Raw genomic sequence first — 15,489 nt, forward strand, 5'->3', positions numbered from 1 at the left:
ATCACGAACGATGTCCGATTCCCAGGATGATGCGAAACATGAAAATGAAAAGAGAGAGAAAGTCGAAATTAGTTTATGCATTTGTATACAGCTGCACGCGGCGCAGGATCTCGATGGCTGAAAAGTTGATTAAGTAAACGATATTTACACACACATAATAATGTTGGGTCGGGTCGGGCTTTCTCCGTCGATAATTCAACTTTAACTTCCAAAATTGTGTAAAGAGAGAACAGAAAAACAATTATTCCTACGCTTGTATGAAATATCGGTCCTTTCGAATTCAGCTGCGTATATAAGTTATAATAATGTAATAAACAAATTCCATTATAACTTGGGCAAATTGACGTTATGTGTACATATATGCATGCGGTATATGTATATGATACGTATATAGGGGAGTGTAAGAAAGTTATACGGTAAAAAGCATGAGAGTTTATCGTTTATATATCGTATATCATATACCTTACGTATAATAAAGCGAATAAATGTACAGGTATACGAAGAAAATAACTTGAGAAATTTATACAATCATACCCCTGTCATATTTTCATCATCAATTTACAATTTTTTCTCTACATACGATTTTCGCAATTATAACGGCTATAACGTTTATCTTTTTCCCCTCCGTTCTCATCGCAGTCCAATTTGATTATTTACCGACGATATATCGTATCTTATTCTCCTAACTTATGAAATTGAATTAGTAATGAAAAAGTCGTCAGATCGACATCTCAAACATCGACTGGAGAAATATTACAAGTGTCGGTATTACTTGTAACGTAAATTCATATAACGATTGATGTAAGCAATGGAAAAAAACGTGTTATTAACGATACTTTGATAAATTTAAAAGAATGTATAAAAGTGAAAAATCAACCGAGCGGAGAATTCCACGTAACGTAGAACGCTCATCTTTCGACAGAGTCTTTCCTTTAGCCTTACCAAACTTTCTAGGTGGTTCCAAGGTGGAAAAGGGCAAATTATTTTTTTCCTCGACACCCTAATATAGGTACACGCGTATGCCCGTAACTGATTCTCGCTACGATTGCCGCGCGTCCTCCCAAAAGGGAATAAGGAAACGGAGACGAGGTTCGGTTTCCAAGGGTTCTCGGCTGGAGCAATAAACACGAGAATATACAGGGGAAAGAAAGAAGGCGCATGTTTCTAAAAGTGGTGTTTAGTTATCCAGCGGAGGGAGCATAGCGGCCCTTTCGTGTATACAAGATCCGTATGAGTTACGGCTGCCAGGGACGACGGTAAAGCTCGCCAAGCCCGGGGCAGATTTCGGATAACGCGCCGCCTCGCGAAGAGAGCTTACATCCGCCATATTCTTAAAATCCCGACTCTCCACTCGGCCCGTATGCATGTACGTATGTATGCAAAGGGTGTTGAAAAATTCACGCAAGACGTAATTTTCAAAGAAACACACAGATTTGTAACTAAGAAATTTGCATTTTTTATTTATTCGTAAAGTATACGGTACAGGGTTGTGTGTATGGCCTCCACGGATTTGCTGGCACACATACGCAATCTATTCTTGAAACTTTCCCGGAGCTTCGAATTCTCGTTTTGGTGATCAGGATCAGCCGCCCGGATCATGCGATTTAACGCCGTTGGACATTCTTTTTTGGATTTTTTTCAAGTCTACAAGGCTGGCGCCAACCCGCCCACGACCGCCCACGCCTTGAATGAGGAAACTGAGCGCTCTATCAACGAAATTCAGCCGCATTTGTGCAAAAAGGCCGTGGAAAATTTCAACAAAAGTGTGCTTACGTGTCAGCAAAGCTGTGGCGCCCATTTACCCGATACGCTATTCCATGCACATAACTCCACACTGCATCATACTTCACGAATAAATAAAAAATGTACAGATTTTAATGACAAGCCTGTATTTTTATTAAAAATCACATCTTGCGTAAATTTTGGGACACCCTTTGCATACGTGCCTCTTCTCCTCAAGATGTAACACCGCATTATGGAAATTTCTTGCTGCACCCGCCCACGGCGATCCGCCCGATCAACGCGTCCGCCATTTACAATCGTAACGAAAGAAGCGAGCTGGTATCCACATCCCCATTGCTCCTCTTTTTCCCGGTTTTCTCCCCCATTCCAAGCTTCTAAACGACACGAGAGAACGAGGATGCGGAAAATTCTGGGAAAAGGCAAGCTAAGCACATATCTCGCTTACACGTGACTGCGGGTATAAAAAAACATTGAATTTCGGTGGGTATTCATTTCCGTTTGAAAGATAACCATGTGACTCAAGGAGCCTGAGAGAAAAACAAGAAAAAAAAAAACTTTTTATCTTCTCATTTTATATTTTTGAATTTTCTAACTGCAGATCGGAACGAAAGTAATTTATTCGCGAGTTTCTCTGATCCAGTTCTCCGCTGATATAATATTACAGACAGACGTGGGTAACTCCGAGGAAACTGTGTCACTTCTTTTTCCCGTGTACATATCTGATTTCCTCTTGAGCTGACTCAAGGGTGCGGCCTTAATCCAAGCATACGCGGAACGGCTGGGAATTGAGTGAATTATAACGTGTTTTCCAAGGGAACTGGGAAGCTGGTTCAACGATCCTTGAACTTCGACTCTCGCGATCTCTGTCGCATTGATGCGGATCAAGTTAGTAGCCTTGGATACTTCAACGATGCATGTTTGGAAAAATCGTTACTTCGCACTATTAAGCAGCAATGTCTGAAATTTAGTAAACCATGATGAACGAAGCGTACTCCTACTTTGAAAAGCCAACTCCTGTAAAAGTCATTCTAAAATTGAGCCACAATGATTTTTTCATTGCTTGTCCACCACCTTGGCCAGCTAACCATAACTAACGTACCAGGTATCACAGGTACGGGATTTTTATGTTCACACACGAGAGTTGGTTTCTGGTTAATCTGACCTAGATTCAAACATCCCATCAGGATTCTCCGAAAAAGCCCCGAGGATTGAAACGGGGAATCAGCTGTGGGTGAAAATAAGTATTTTCGTCTGTTTAAAGAACCGAAACGGCAACCGAGGGCTGAATTTCACTCGTTACCTACGCAATTGTAAAGAGCAACGCTTAACCAACACTTTTTCACGTCATTTCGTTCTTTTACAATACCCATTACACGGATATATCGTTTTCCAGGACAGGTTAAAGTATAAATTAACGCGATTAAATTCACTTTCACCTTCATTGTACCCGCTTAATGCCAGCTCGGCCCAATAACACACGGCCCCGCGCATCAATTTATATACCTATACTTGTACGCTCAGGTTTCAACGTCACGTGAACTTTGAAGTTTGTTGTAATATAAATTACGTGGCGGGATGCGCACATTGTGTGCTAGGCTAGCTCGTGCGGGGGTTGTAAATATAAAGTATACACGTTCCGTCACGTTTATTAACATCGGAAGTGTGCATACCGGCTGTGCCTGCGGATCAATATACCAAGTACGGTATTTTGTAACAAAAATTTCTTCGTGCTTCTCATTTTTTTATTTATTAATTTTATCCCCTTCATTTTCAAACCCCCTTATGGACTATCAACAAAGAGCTGGATGACAGAGGTGATCGACCGAATCGATATGCAAATACGGGACTGATTTCCGATTTTTAAATCTGTTCTAACTGAACTGAATAAAAGGGCATATTTGTTTTGTGTGCGTGTGTGTGTGTGTTTTTTTTCTGCCTTGTGCTTGGTACAAAGCCTGCAAATTTAAATTTAAACTTCACACACCGCAGAGCGATTCAAATTTCGTACGTATATAAACAAGACAAAAGAGCCAAACGATTTTGAATGGGTAATTGGATTAATCGAGGCTGTATCGCCGCGAGGTGGGTAAAATAAACTGAAACCCCCTTCTCGCGATCCTTTCGGCGGAAGAGGAGGGTGCGAAATTATCATCCCCTTCGCCCCGTCGCATTCGTATCTAGGTAGCCTGCAGCGAATATATACGTCTATACGCAAACGCGTGAATGTTACATTGTACAGGTAAAATAGCGAATACTTTTCGCCTGTGAAGTATTTTCCCCGCGAGACAAACTGTACAAGTATATATATATATACATAACTATACGACACATGCATATTTACACACGACGTAATAAAACTAACGCGCCGTATGCGATGCTTCTCGCTTTATGATATGCAATATCCTTAGGAGGTAAATCACACGTATATTACTAGAATATTGCTGGATGTACGTTGCAAGGATATATCTGGAGCGGGGTTGAAATTTTGAATTTGAAAAGTTCCGAAGGCGCCGAATTGTGCATTTTTTACTGGCGTAACTCGAAGTAAGGAAATCAAACTTTCGGGAAACAGGTGCAAATTTTGGCCAAGTATTGGCTGTTCACCGTTTTTTTTTTTCACGTGACGAAAAATCGCATCCAAGTGATTAGACAAGCAACTTTTCATCTTCCGAACACTAATTAATTTCACGGCAAGACAAGTACGCCGGTAGTAGGTTATTTATTAATAAATTTCAACCCGATACTCTGTATAAATTGATATTACCAGCTGAAAATCTTGGACATTCTACGTAATTTCACAGATAACGACTTCATTAGCATTCCGTGTATAATACTGACAGAGTTATGATTAATTTTAATTACTGTTATCATCCCCTAGAAAGAAGCACCAGCAGCGGCTCCAGCTTTTCCGCATATAGTTTATCATTTTGTCAAGTTTCTCCTTCACTCCCTCCTATCTTCCCGCTCCTCACGAGGTAATTGATTTATCTTCGTGTGCAGGCAGGGCAAAATTACGTTTCCCACATTATGCGGGTATCGGAAACGTCGGTCATCCGATAAATATTTCTATATATCCAATAAATGGAAGCGTTATTTATTCGCCAGCTTGAATACACGCAGAAACCTTCCGCCACTGCAGTTGGAATTCACAGTGGACCGGGCCAATCATAATCACGGTGCAATTTGTAGCCTTAAAATATGGGTGTCGCCTCAACGCGACGAAATTTATCGCTCTGTGCACACACACACACACACACACACAAATCTCGGCCCGCTTTACCGCTGCAGACTCCGACTTTCCACAGTGCAAACATTTCTCCGCCTCAAATATACACCGCAGGAATTCAAACCGGAATGAATGCAATGAATGAAACGAATTTTCGGATTATATACATACCTCCACGAGCCGGTTTCACCCCTTGATTTATGACGCGGAAAAGAAAAGAATTGTCGAAAAATTCGTCACCGTTATTCCTGTTGCAATTTGGTAAAAGAAAATATCTACTTAGATTTCCAGCTGCAGAGTCGACGGCTGCAGGTAAAATTCGAATTCCATGTACGTGAACTCGAATCTCAATGTTTCATTGAAGATTCTCCTACATTTTTTATATTTCCTACTTGTCAAATTCACGTATCGTAGTTTAAAAAACGGGGATTGCTAACTCTCAATTGGCATAACTTACGATGTATCAAAATTTTTTCTCACGCAGGTATCGACGAATCTGTGATCAAATTTAACCGAAATCAATCCGATCCGTGTGAATATCGTTGGAGACTAATGCCAATGACGGTGATCTATTTACTCTCGAAGTGAAACTTGTTACCAAACCGTGCCTAGAACCCGGTCTCGGAGCAAGCCGTGATCGGTAACGTATTTAGTTGTATCTGGTCGTGGGTCGATGCCAGAGAACCGGGATTCATCGAATTATTGGAAATTTTGAAAATACGAAGCGGATGGCTGACGACGAATCGTACCGGATATATCGATCGAACGGGTGATAAGCTGACTTGATTTTTCAAGCCGCATACACGAACGACTAATCAAATTTATTACTTGAATTTATAAATTGCAGGAGGAGACTTGCGTCGTGTAAAAGTTGAATCCTGCCCTCAACTTGAATGAAAAGTTGAGACGACAAAGAAAAAAAGAAAAATAAAATTGCTTTTTTTTCCCTCGAATTATGCAACATCTCGACATTTCCGTCGCGTAATCGTTTCCGCTCCGAATTATACGTGCATTACATCTACACCTACTCGTCGCTCGTCATTGTCGGCTGCACAAATTAAAACAATTAGAATATTACATGTTCGTTCTACTTCTCTCTCTCTCTCTCTCTCCTTCTCTCGTTCGCTGCCTGTCGAGAGAGGGAGCGAGAGAGAGATAGAGGGATTGAGAATTAAAGAGTTTTTGCCGCGATTGCAGCAGCTTAAACGAGTGACGTCAGTGCCGTTGACATAACACGTGGGATGCGAGTCCACGGTCGAATATGCTCTGTATTTTTTATTTTTCTTTACAAGATATTTAGTCATATTCTTGACGGACCGATCATTTGGCCGCCTTGTTTGTTTTTCCGCGTTTCCGAACGTGATCGTATAAAGGTAATTTCTACCTTAACTACCGTAGGAAAAACAGGAGCTGAACAACCTGCCAGAAAGTCGAAAACTCCAGAGCTCGGCAGCATCTGGTTACAACGGCACGACAGGCTGGTAGGTGAGGTGCAGGCTAAGCACATCTTTGCGGGTTCGTTAGCTCGATTTAATATTTATTTAACTCTCTTGTGACTTTTGACCTGAGCCGTCTGCATACTGTACAGACATTATACGTAATACCCGCATGTGCGGGGGAAGGGATGGGAGATGCTGGAGAGTAACAAAGCGAGAGAGAGAGGGAAAGAGAGAGGGAGAAAAAGGCCCATTATACATCATCGCGATATCTCACTCTCCGTATAGAAAGAAAATCCGGATCGTGTAACCGTAATAATAACAATAATCTGCAATGTCTAAAACAATTTTCGTCCAACTTTGAACGTAAAGCCGCATTTTTGTAGGCACTGCAGAAACTGGGACGGGGTTGAAGTTCCGAATTTGAAAAGTTACGAAAGCACCTTACACCAAATTATTTGGTAGCGAAACTTGAAATAAAGTATCAAACTTTTACGAAACGACAAAGTTTCGAATGGTCGGAAAGCCGACGGGTCAAAGTTCCGAAATGAATGATTCCGAAAATTCAAGTTGCGGTAGAGAAAATTTCCGATAAAGAAAAATTTTGAAAATCATAATATACTCACATGGTGTAGTTTACTCGACGAGTGGGTTTAAAAAATGAGAAAAACCGAAAACCGGAATGACCAGGATTCCGAACGTAAGAATATCGAAAATCCAAAACAAAGAAAGATCGAAATAGTGAAATTTCACTGAGTCAGAAATCCACGGAACTGAAACTCTTTGGTCATTAGGAAATTCGACGTTTTAGATTTTCAAATTCTCTCATTTCCGCACTTCGGAACTTTAAGCATTGGTTTTCGGATCATTCGAAACTCTGATGTTCCATCAAAGTTTGTCTTCTTTACTTCAAGTTTCACCACCAAATAATTTGGAAATTTTGGCGCCTTCGGAACTGTTCAAAGTAGGCATTTGAACCCCGTCCCCGCAAACTTCCCGCACAGGATAAAAGACGTTGACGAAGTGTGTTTCCCTCGTCTCCGAATCTCATTCGGATAGCAAAGGGTCAAATTTCCTACCTAGAGGGTCAACCTGCACAACCGTGGGACCGGATTTCGTAGGCAAAGATTAATCCGACCAGAGAGGCGGGGGGAGAGTGGGGGGGTATCTCTTTGGAAACTAAATCAAGGTGAATTACGACTCTGCGGAAGGATGCTATAGGACCCCTCGAATTTCCATGGTAGTAAGCGACGTTGGTATGTATGTATACGTGTATAATACACATTCATGTATACATGCACAAAGTCCCGCGGAGCCGCAGGATGGTTTCTAAACTCGTGTGCATGCAGCTATACTAGAGAGCGTAGGATAGGAGAGGATAGGAAGTCTAGGCGGTCGTCCGGTCCGCCCCCAGGGTAATGAATTTAATTAAATTGTTTTTAAAGCACGACCATTTTCGCGAATGCGTCTATGAATATTAACCTTGATAAATTAGTTTCGTAAGCAATTTCACCGCCTTGGAAAATATCGCCTCCCCCCACCCCCCAACCCCCTCAGCGCCATCTATATACCTAGCTTGTATAGAGCTGTGACGTACACGTATATTGTACGTACCTAAACGAACGCGGCAGCAAAACGCACGCGACGATATGTTGCGAGGGCCGAATTCTCCGGCTGGATGAATTATTCATTGTTAGAAATTTTTCTTTCTCATTCTTTTCGCATGCTTCTCTCACACTTTTATTTCACCCTCCGCGTAACGTCTTTTGACAACTGACAGGCACGAATCTGATAAAGACCGTTATGCTAATTTACGAGAGAAGAAACACGGAATTTCCGCATATAACATGAGCATACGAGTATGTATGTAAAAAAATTTTCGAAAGCATGAATAAGGAGAAAAAAATTAAACTTATATCTGTATATACTTTTTCACCGCATCTAATACCGCAGACGCATACCTGGACAATTTCGTCAGCTTCAAACTGCGTAAATCGTGACGATGCAGACGTAGATTAACAATGAATTATAATTATACCGCGTATATTCGCGAGCGGTGGAATTCGCGAGCGTGAAACGTCGTGCTTGGAGTAGAGATATTATAATGGTTGAGCTAAATTTGTCGGCCAAAAAAGAAAGAGAGATAACCCGGGTGGTTGGTGCAGCTCTATTTATTGCCAAACTCACTGGAATTGTTTTGCATCCACCGCACGACGCGGATTACCCTCGATTTTGGATAAAGAAATTTTATCACGCACGTGACAAACTGTGCTTATAATCGACTGGTTTCTCGATCCTTTCACAGCGTTCGCGTTGTCATCCGAGTTGCGAGGTGCGAGAAATAGAAAAATCTAAATGTAAAATGTATAAGGCGAAAGAAAGAGATGGAGGTAAATTTGGAAGTGTGGATGCCGCGTGTCGCAGGGGGATTTATTTGGAAAAGCGGAGGAGCCTAACCGACGGAACTAATTGGCGGCGAGAAAGGAGACAGCTTTCTACTATTCCTGCAGCAGAGGCGAGTAGCTCGAGATCTTTGTTAGAAATCTCGATTCTATAAATACGAACACACATACACCGCAGTTCAGGCGGGTTAGAGATTCCCTGTCATTGCATAAATATACCTACACGGAGTGAGAGGAATTTTTGAACCAACGGAATGGATTTCTTTCGAGTCCATTCACTTCGATCCGGTATCCCTTGCTTGTTCCAAATACGATGACTTCGATTCATCAATTTCGATTTAGTTAGTTACGTCAAAACGATTTAGTCGAGCGAATTCCTTGATTCGGCGAAAGCCTTTTCTTGACGCGATCACATTTCTAAAACTAAACACCACTCGTTATCTTATTACAAAATTCCCATTATCGCAAGAAACTCGCGCCGTGTTGTCTTGAATAAATTGTACACTAATTGTAAATTATACACCTACAAGGTACGTCGGCACACCTTTACACACCTGATACACACGTAAGAGATCGGCGTTTGCACTTTGCATGCCGGCGAAGCGACGCGAATGACTCGCGATAAATAAACGATCAATCGTTAGAATGGAGGCTGAGCAGTCACGTCGTTATTAAGCGTTGTACCTCTGTCCGCATGTCGAACCTCGGAGACATAATCGATGATTTTATCAACGAACCGGAACAGAAATGTACGTATGTGTATAGACGCCGATTATACGGCGTCTCTTGAACACGAGCTGCGCGTGTCGGATATCGCGCTGCAAGAAGGCTAATTGACGAAGATCCGATCTGAACGAAACGAAGAGGATTGATCAGAGGAGAGAATAGGAAATTTATTTTATTTCGCTCGGTGCGGACCGTTGTTTTACAGTCAAGCTGTTCGTTTTTCTTTCACACTTTCGCAGAGAGCGGATCACTGGGAAAACGTCGTAATTCGCAACGACTCGGGTAATTTCGAGTAAACCAATTCCTGACCAGCTATACCGGAACTGCGACTGCGGCATGCAACAACTTCTCACGAGTTAGCGAATGTAAAGTGAGTCGTCGCAAAGTCGTTAAGTTTAACTGCACCTGAGCAGTATTCTAACTTGTAAGCAATCGACTTTATAGACGTGAGTTACACTGTACCGATAAACCGAACCTATTCTACCTGCGCAGCTGCGTCTTAAAAACGAAAAGAAATTACCTGTAGCTGGTTGGAAAATCTCCGGAGAATTTGTAAGAACGGGAGAAAAAACAAAAGATCGAAGAATAAGCGATGAAATGTTTGTGAAAAAAATTTGGAAATTTTCTTCCCCTCCCACTTTTTCGTCAATGTATAGGTACGTATAGGTATGTAAATTTCAACAGATGGATTCCTCGAAGTATTCGACGCTTCGCTCTAAAAGCTGTCTGAACTCAAGTTCAATTTCTTCGAGGTTCTACCCACAACATTAGAATATTTGCAAAATTTACAGAATATCTTTTCTTCGGACGAAAGAAGAATAATCGTGCCATCGATTTCTTTTTTTTTTTCTTTTACTCACTCTCGCTTCAAATCACGCGTCAGGCATAAAAGGCGAACTTTGTTTTTTTTCTTCGAGCAAAACCGTCTCGTCGAAAATAGAAATAGCTTGAAAATTTTCGACCAACGACTCGTGCCGTACGACAAATCATTTGACGCGTGAAATTCGAGAAAATTATTCGCACGATCGTTAAAAAAACAGTATTTTTTCGTTACGCTTGCAGGTTTCGACGCGCATTGCAGGCAGGCATACGTGTAACGCCAACGCAGGGTAAGAGATTCGACGTCCGATTTGAAAAGGGATATTCGAGGGAGTCGCGTTTGCAGGGGCGTTACAGGTTGGGGTGAATGGGCGGTGTTTGGTCCCTAATTACGGCAATTAATCACCGACTCCGATGTTAAGACAATTTGACAGATAGGTACCCCGCATAGACACGAGCGGCGACATTTCAGGATGACGCAGCGCGTGTCTAAGCATATTTGCTCGTTATCTATATCGCGTAACTTGACTCCCATCCGCGGCTAGCCGTTATTATATACGAGACGTGTACGCTCCGAAAGTGCCGAGTTGTACCCTCGTGGTATACGTATAATATAATTACAAGTGTATAGATGGTGTGAGTAAGGCATCAATTGTCAACACCGTGCGGCGTTGGCGTATTTGGTTCGCCTTGGAAAAAACGATTCAATCGAAAAGAATTTATTCACATTCTTTCCCAAGGTGTACACTGTATCGCACTGGCCAACAGTGGTTTTCTTGCCCTTGATATCTGACTCGCCTTAGTAAGATTTGATATCAACGACCCTAGGAATGAGCGTAGTTTTTCGAAACTGGTTCCAGTTGTTGATTTTATTGACATTTTCATATATGACGCAAAATAGCAATATTTAGATGAAAAATACGATTTTTTTTTTTCTTTTAAGATCCAAAGTTTATCAAAAAATACTAAATAGCTTGACAACCATAAAAAAAATTTCATGGAATAAAATCATGAGTACATTAGAAAACATCCCCCTCCTTGCAACATTAAAATAACTTAAAAAATAAAGCCAATCTAATATATTCATGATTTTATTCCGTGAAACTTCAAAATTCACGGAAAAAATCAAGGCAACAAAAATAAAGAACTGTTCCTTTTTGTTTTTTTTTTTGTCGAGCTGCGTTATTAATACTAATCGTACCCTTGATTTTTGCATCTTCCAGAAAAAAAAGTCAACTAATAATCAATCATCTATTCGCGTAATTGGAGGTAGGCATTGTATATTATATATATATATATATATTATATACAATATATACCGCGTCTATATACGTGATACGTATCAGTGTTACGGGCAAGTTGATAATTGACGCGTTATACAAAGCCCGGGGGAGTCGGAGCGACTCTGCTGTACGTACGAGCATACCTGTATGTAGGTTATGACATGTACATATACATATACATACAATATATATACACCTACTCCACAGAGTTGACAGGTCTGGACCACCTGTCTTTCGGAGGCAAAAATAATCCCGCCTTTTCTTCGGTCCGCGGAATTGCTCGCGGGGTCTTGTCGCTTCACAGACACGAGAGAGAAGGAATAAGTAAAGATAAAAATGAGGCACGAAGCAGGCAGCAAGAAATGAGAGAATGGAAGGATGAACTTGGAATTCTTATTGCGTATAGTTTCTTTACGCTTAAAGAATTCGCTTGGTTTTTGAGTGAAACATATATATATATATATATATATAGGTATATGTATTATATGCACGAAGTCGGACTAAATCATTTAACAATAAAGTATCGTTTTACATAAGTTGTTTCCTTGAAAGCAATTATCGTATGTAAAATAATATAAGTTATTTTTTTCCATCAGTTTTCGAAATATCCATATGCGTTATGAAGCGAAGCAACGTACCTCGGCTACAAAATATAACTACACAGGTACATAAATTTCACGATAACGTTATTCGACCCATTTTTTGAGGTGCAGGTTTGAAGCCGAAGATTGAAGAACCCGTGTTTGCTTTACTTTCAAACATTAATTGCACGCGTTTAGGGCCTGCTGTTTAGTACTCGGTAATATTTGGGTAAATAAACCAGACGATTCGACCGAGCTAACAAGATTTCTAACCGACCTCGATCTCCCCGCGTTTTAGAGTTAAATTACGCGTGAGGCGACGATTCATCGCAAAGACCAGAAAACGACGATGCCGAAGTTGCTGAAGTAACTTCAACGTAACGAAAAAATCATTATCTTTCTATTTTAAAACGACCTCTACAACAGTTGGCTTTTCAAAACAGGAGCATGTCTTTTTGTTCGCCATGGTTTAAACTAAATTTCGGCTACTTCTAACGACGCAAATTAAAAAATAGGCGCGCACGCGTGAGTACAACTTGAAATTAGAGAAATGCAAGTTTGGGATGTATTTTGGCGGTGGGCAAGTTCGACGTTGAATAACCTGCAAGTTGTCGCGTGTAATAAACACGATTCCGCAATTACCATCGGAACATTAGGTTATACTCGTGCAAAGTTTGTCCGGCGGTTTGAAATTGCTGGTAAAACTAGGTGTAGCAACGTCGTAGGAAACTGGCATATCGTATACATATACATCGAGTTTCGAACTTTACTCTCGCCACTTATACATAGTAGGTAGGACATGCGGCAAGGCGGAAGGGGAGGATCCTTGCCGAAGAGAGCTTGCAAAAGAGGAGCCGAACCGTGAAGAATAAGGATGTATATTTTCAAACCGTACACACGCCTGTTCAACCTTTGATAACCTCGTTTGCTTTTATACACGTTGTCACGTCGTGCCGAGCGCAAACATCCTTCCGACGATCACGCATTCGAATTGCTCGCTGCAGCGGCATCGTCACGGAACACCGGAAGTGAGTATAATGTGCTCGGTAATTGAGAGTCCGCGGATGAAATTCATGCAGCGGCCGCGGTTTCTCCGACGAGTTATAATCCCGTTTCTAGTTGTTGGATTAAAAAGTGAAGGAGAAAACGGGGGAAAAAAAATTAATAAAAAATTCCACAACTATGAGCTTTAAGCTCCGAACGTTGATCCCCTTATTCTGACAAACGAGGACGGATGTCGAATGCGCTCCGTAAACGAATTTAAGGGTCGGTGATTTTTATACTCGTAATGAAATACCGAAGAATCCTTGAAAAAATTCCGGATATACCCGCGGCTTTTCTGCGATTTGATGAAAAAAAAAAAAAGGAAAAAACCTCGATGGCAATCATCGCCGATTTACGACGTAGGACGAATGCGTATTCCTGATGCTTCAGGAGGAGAATAATAATCGGGCCAGCGGCAGACGTCCAAGAGATATCCGAGAGGTCGTTGAGCCTATCGCGATTCCCTCCCTCTTTCTTTCTCTCTCTCTCTCTCTCTTTCTCTCTCTTTCTCTCTGTATTTCTTTACCTCGTCCTCTCCGAGAGATATACAATAAATACACTTCAATTGGTCATCAATGACGGCAAGAGTTTCTATATCACTGCGATACTATCCATCACGCTGCGAGAACTACTTTTGGACAGAAAATGGAACCCGGAGTAAAAAAGGAGAGAAGTGAATTATGACAAAGTCAGGAGTTGCGGAGGGCAACAAAGTCTAGGTAGGCGAGTGTGTATATGTGTATGTATGTATATATATATACACACGACACTGGGAAGGAAGGGAGGGGAAGGGGGAATCGAAATAGATCGGTAGAAAATAGAATCACGGTATACTCGTGCGCACAAGTGTCTGCCTGTGTCTGTGTGTGCGTTGTATATCGTAGTACCGCAGACTATTGCCAAATGGTGAAAACAAATATATATTCCGAAGGAACTTGGCGCGCGTTTAGCGAGTTATTAACCTCCCGGAATATACACAAACACGATACGATACCAGACGAGTAGAGTGTGGTGGGACGGAGATGAGGGGTCTAGAAAATTTTCCTGTGTGTGCGAAGCAGGCGATCTCCACTGAGAAAAGAGTTTATTTAACTGTTAACGAACCTGTATTTGGATATGGCGAAATGAATCTTCCATTATTATTATTGTAAAATTTTAGCGAAGCTAAATATACTTTTGTTAACTATACATATACAGTGTTGACAAATTTCCACTATCAAGCATTATTTGGCCCAACTGAAATTTGATATCAATAATAACGAAATATTTATTTCGCCATATTCAAATGCACCTACGTTTGTTAAGAGTAAATAAACTCTTTTCTTAATGGAATAGTCATAAAGAGATGTACGTATGAGCTAGTCTGCAGCCTCGACGACATACGTTGTTATACCGGTATCAGCATATCAGCACCAGTCGAGTCTGGCTAATTTAAATAAACCGTGATAAAACAATTAACCCACATCCCTGTCCCTGGAATAAGATTATACGCAGACGACGATTAAGACAAGACGACATAATAGCCGGAATCAGTGATCGTGCAACATGCGAGGATTAGTTGAACTGCAGGTTCCGATGAAGATCAGCGATTTGCAGATTCGGTTTTATTTTGTCTTTTCTTTCCTTATATCTCCGAGCAAATCGAGGAGCGTGAGAGGCCGGGTTGAAATTCCGAATTGGAAACGTTCGGAACTGTGAGCCGTCGGGTTTTCGACCATTCGAAACTTTGTCGTTTCATCAAAGTTTGATTTCTTAATTCAAGTTTCGCCACCAAATAATTCGGAATTAGGCGCTTTCGTAACTCTTCAAATTCGGTACGTCTATCCCGCCCCGAATATGGCAGTTGATTTTAGTCCAGAACGCCCTGTATGTAACGTAACAGAGCCTCGAATACACTGCAGAGTGAAGAAGAAGAAGAAGAAGAAGAAGAGGGCGAGGAACGCGGAGCATTCCCCAATTCGTGAAGGTTCTAAATTTAAAACTGGTTGGCTCTGATTCACGCGGTTTCGAGGACGCCATGCCGCAGAGAAACAGCTGAGCATGGCGATTCGATTATCTTTCGGTGCTCGTGCTCGAGGAGTTGATAGGTAGGTAGGTAGGTATCCATTGCATCTCGCAGGACATGGACCGATAGCTTTTCCGCCCGAGTAGTTCCGCAACGCTTCGTAAATCGACAATTGCGAAGATTGTTGGAGAATGAAAATTGAGGCGAGTTGTAAAAGTCGCTGG

General features: G+C 41.4%; 1 protein-coding gene across 6 annotated transcripts in view; it reads right to left on the reverse strand.

Annotated features, from left to right (window-relative positions):
* LOC107224931 (protein eva-1 homolog C) overlaps positions 1 to 15,489 on the reverse strand; it is a 79,679-nt gene that overhangs the window by 30,718 nt on the left and 33,472 nt on the right. The gene's annotated exons all lie outside the window — the stretch shown is intronic.

This window comes from Neodiprion lecontei, chromosome 7, assembly GCF_021901455.1.
Source record: "Neodiprion lecontei isolate iyNeoLeco1 chromosome 7, iyNeoLeco1.1, whole genome shotgun sequence".
NCBI lineage: Eukaryota > Metazoa > Arthropoda > Insecta > Hymenoptera > Diprionidae > Neodiprion > Neodiprion lecontei.